Below are 5,012 nucleotides of genomic sequence, written 5' to 3' on the forward strand. Positions count from 1 at the left end.
CCATCATGAAAAATGTGAAACAATTCAAACAAGAAAAATAACAGCCTATTTATTAAGTTTCATGTTTCATGTTTATGTTGAGCATGTTGGGGACAACCTGCCAGATGGAGAATGGTCCATCTCCTCCGAGAAAATAAAGATGAGCAAACAAAGACAACTAACAACACATGGTCAAGATCCCTGCCTGACTGTACAGGAGCACAATGTGTCGTGCTTAAAAGGGGGTACCGTACACCTAAGAAAAGATAACTCTTACTGAAATTCTGAATTAACTTACGTCAATATAGCGTTTTAAAATACGCCTCATATTACAAGCGTTTTATTGACCTTGAATAGTTGTTTACCTGTTAATATGAAGCAGACGATACATCAATGTTATAATGGAACAGCGTAAACGTGATCCGTTTGGTAAATTTTCGAGGTCTAAATCTGCCGATAAGAAATCAAATCGTTCAGATTACTTCAAATGGTTAAATGATGGCAGGAAATTGGAAGATTCTCCGCAAGTCGGCTTGCGTAATGATCATGGCGATTACGTATACGAGTTTCTTGATGTTGGGGCCGAGGCTGAATTGGAAGATGATAACAAGTCTGATGTGTCAAAATCTTGGACAATGGGGAGAAGAATTGTTGAGTTGAATGTCCTAGCAAAAGGAATGTATTGCTGCACTTGCAAGTGTCCGCTTTACCTGTCAAATATTGTAGGAGAACGATTGTTTGGGCTAGGTGGTCTACTGATGGTGGATTGTGAACTGTGTCATACTGTAACTGATGTCCAGTTTGGGAAGAGGGGCCATCTGGAAGTTATGACATCAACACAAAAGCTTCCATAGGTAGGTATAGAAACTATATGATTATATCACATGCTTGTAAATTATAATAGCCTGTATGATGCTAATATTTACAGTTTTACTGTTTACCTTTATAATTAACATGTTGCATTGTTTATTTTTCATAATTATATTTAAATGCATTCATGATTTTTGTTTAATAAATAGATTAATATTGAGTCCTCGGGGGCAATTACAACTAATGTGTCTATATATATAGCTAACTCAACAGTGCATGCTGCTTGTATACTTGGGCAAATTGGGGTGTTAAGGAAACTTTTTAGATTAAGGTATATAGGATTTTTTCTGAGACAAATGCCTGTGCCTTATAACAAATTAATTGTTGAAAACATTGTCATTGTTCAATGAACATCAACAACTTTCAACCCCTCCCTTCTTATCTTTTTCATAGTTAAAGTAGGCTTTGAAAAGAGTTATAATAACTAATTATAAACTGTGAAATATTTTTTTTAGGGCTTGGCCATTAAATGTACAACTATATGTACATCATCATATCATGTAAATATTCTTAGATGATGTTTTGTAAGCCAAGTCAGAGAAATTAGCACAGGACTGTCAGCCTGTGTCCTGTTAATATATCTTCAGTCTAGGAAATTTTAAAGAATTTTACAATTTTAAGAGAAACAAATTACCATCTTTTCTTTGTTTATAACACAACTGTTTCTTAGTCTTAGAAATGCAGGTGTGTACATTTTCCATTATTAAGACATCAATTTTCTTTCTCAATTTTAATAATACCTCATATTCTATTAAAGGAATGATACATGCAGGGATGGGCCCAACTCATCTGCAGAACTTTCTAGCAGAATGTAACCTGCCATCCATTACAGAGAGCACATTAAGGAAAAAAGAGAAAGAATTAAGTGGACAGATTAAAAATGTAACAATCCAGTCGTGCAATATGGCACAAAGAGAGGAAAAGTCACTCAGCACAAATGGCAATGTAAGTATTAAATGTATGCACACAAAGTGGAATATCCAGACTGGATGCCCCTTTCTAGAAAACTAAGTCTTTTTTACCCCCCCCCCCCCCCAAAAAAAAAAATCCTCATATGGTATAACTTTTCATGGAGTACATCTAAAAAGTCCTAGATCCTAGATTTAATTCAAGGGACTTAGGTAATATATATATGAGAATTATAATGCAATTTGATCATGTAATGCTACATTGTATATACAGTAAATATTGTCCTAATTACAAAAAATACAATGATCAGTTAGGTATAAGTGTGAGACAGACAGAATAAACAACTATACATGTACAGATCAAGACTTTAAAAATAATTTCTAATTGTGTATTTGGTGTGCAGTCACTGCAAATGTTTGTTTCTGCATACATATGCATCCAAAAGATTTGTTTGTGTTCTTAATAATGTATTTGTAGCTTACTACAAAACTAGGTATCCTAAAGGTGAAGGTAAATGTTTAAGGTCAATCTATAAAAAAACTTGCTGGGACTTTTTTTTATTAGAAATGCAATCTTTTCTAGATTGAAGCAAGTTTTGACGGTGGCTGGCAAAGAGAGGCTCCGGTTGGAATTATAATAGTAAAACAGGTAAATAAACAGCATTCATATAATTTTTATTATATAATTTAATGTCTGACATTCATGATTTAATTACTGTATTTTGTTAAATTTTGCTGAATCAATTATTAATATAAATAACTTAATTGGACAAACAATTAATTTCACTATTTAGTGTGATATAAGACATGTAAGAAGCTGTAGTTAAAGAAATATCTTCCCATACTTATTTTTATTCAATCCCTAGGCTAGATCTCTTTAACTTACCTGGTTCAATTATAGCAAATAGGTGAGCTTTTGCCATCATTTTGCATACATTATAGAAGTAAGATGTGTTACATGATTGCCAGTGACTCAACTGTCCACCAGAGCTCAAATGAATTGGAAGTAGGCAATTATAGCTAGACAACTATAAAACCTTCAACAATGAGAAAAACTTATATCCAACATGAAAAATACCAAACAATTCAAATGAAAAAACTAACGGCGTAAATAATAAAAAAACAATTTATGAAGAAAATATGACAGATATAAACTAACAACAACCACTGAACTACAGGCTCTTTATTATCAATATCTGTCCGTCATATTAATCTGTAACATTGCATCTGTGAACCTTTCTTTAAAATATCCATTATCCTACACCCCTAAACAAATTGAAACCAAACTTCAAAAAAATATTTACTAAACTGTTTATCATTGCATCATGTATGTAATACCTTTTACTTTAATTCTTGCAGGACATGCAACTTTTATTGGAAAGGAGACAGGAAAGGTGTTGTCCTTTGATTTAAGAAGTAAGACTTGTAAGGTTTGTGAATTCCATCTTAATAGAAAAGAGACTGTTCCAGAGCATGAGTGTCAGTTGAATTGGCATGGCTCTAGTAAATCCATGGAGGCAGATATGGCGGTGTCTATGGCCCACAGATTAAAAGATGATGAATGTGAAATTAATGGTATGTTTCATATTCAAAATAAAGAACTTTGAAATACAATTTCATGTAATGAGTTCCCCAAAATGCATTGAAAATATCATATAAAGGGAAATAACTCTTATTTCAACAATACTTTCAAATTTGAAAGGTGAGTATTTTGTGATTTTCACAGGAAACTAAGATTTTGTTCTTACACTTTTATGACAAAGAATCAATTAATTTTGTTGTTAATGATATAACATAACCAATGTCATGTAAAAATCCAGTTTATATTTATTTTAGTTGCTTTATTTACATTAGCTACATGTAATTAAATAAGGCAGAATATAACAGCTATCACTATTTTCCAAATAAAAAAATATGCTTGCAGTTGTATATCTTGACCGCTGTTGTGTTGGCTTTTTGTAGGTTTATAATTCTTCAATCTTCATTTCAGTCATACATGCTGATAATGATGCAGCAACATCAGCCAGACTTGAAGTTGAGTTTGAAAATATAAAGAAAAAAGATGACCAGAACCATGTAAAGAAGGGTATATCAACAAGCTTATATAATATTTCAAAGAGGTATTTTTACAAATTAACTTTAGTGTTACGAGTATGTCTATGATATGAAAAGGCTTAAGCCCATCCTTTACCAAATCAAATCATACTTATAGATCTTATTATATTGATCTGTCAAGACTACAAACTCTAAAAAAAACATTACAATGAAATTTCAATTTTGTGTTGTTCAAAGACATGTAAAGATCTTTGCATTTTTGTGTTATCTGAATTCACAAACATTACATTTAAAATTGAAAGAACTATTAGTATATATATGAGTAATCTTCATGGCTTATGGAACGACCAAATAGTTTTTAGTGAGGCTTTATGAAGTTTAGAATAAAAAGGCCGGACTTAAAAAAATAGAAACTAGGACCCTTTTTTTCTGAAAATTAAAAGGCAGATGCATGAATCCATGATTGAAGATTTCATCCATGCCCCATAAAAGTCTGAAGGGTGCTTGCTCCCTCAATAGTATAGACAGATAAGCAATAAAAAAAGAAGACTTTTTAAATTTTTTTTTTACATTAATTATTTGTTTCTTATTTTGTAGTTACAAAGAATTGCAAAAGGATGAAACAAAACAATATATTTTGAGGTGCTTTATGTATTCCATTAAGGGAGGTGACAATGAAGATGACATTAAGATTGGGCTGCAAAGAATTGTACCACATATTTTTGGATCACATGAAAATTGTAAAGATGCTGACTGGTGTAGCTATCATCAAGATCCAGAAAAATTTACGTAAGATCTTCTATACTGGTATTGACAACATATTATTAGCTTACTGGGGCCCGAAGGGCCACATGTGAGCTTATACCATCACTTGGCGTTCGTCTGTCGTCGTCGTAAACTATTTCAAAAATCTTCTCCTCTGAAACTACTGGGCTAAATACCTTCAATCTTTAAATAAATGTTCCTTCGGGTATGTAGTTTATAAATTGTATCCAAAGTTTTGATCCATCGACAAACATGGCCGCCATGGCTAAAAATAGAACATAGGGGTCAAATGCAGTTTTTGGCTTATATCTCAAAAACCAAAGCTTTTAGAGCAAATTGGATATGGAGTAAAATTATTCAATTGGTCAAAATCTATCAGCCCTGAAATTTTCAGACGAATCGAACAACCCATTGTTGGGTTGCTGCCACTAAATT

The 5,012-nt window shown here is 32.3% G+C and overlaps 1 long non-coding RNA gene across 1 annotated transcript; it reads left to right on the plus strand.

Moving 5' to 3' along the window:
* Window positions 1–226: 226 nt before the first annotated feature.
* Window positions 227–2,407, plus strand: LOC127721398 (uncharacterized). Its single transcript, XR_007991211.1, has 3 exons — window positions 227–833; window positions 1,607–1,794; window positions 2,341–2,407. It is a non-coding gene; the product is annotated as an uncharacterized LOC127721398 (long non-coding RNA).
* Window positions 2,408–5,012: the final 2,605 nt, after the last annotated feature.

This window comes from Mytilus californianus, unplaced genomic scaffold (assembly GCF_021869535.1).
Source record: "Mytilus californianus isolate M0D057914Y unplaced genomic scaffold, xbMytCali1.0.p SCAF_12, whole genome shotgun sequence".
In the NCBI taxonomy this organism is placed as follows: Eukaryota; Metazoa; Mollusca; class Bivalvia; order Mytilida; family Mytilidae; genus Mytilus; species Mytilus californianus.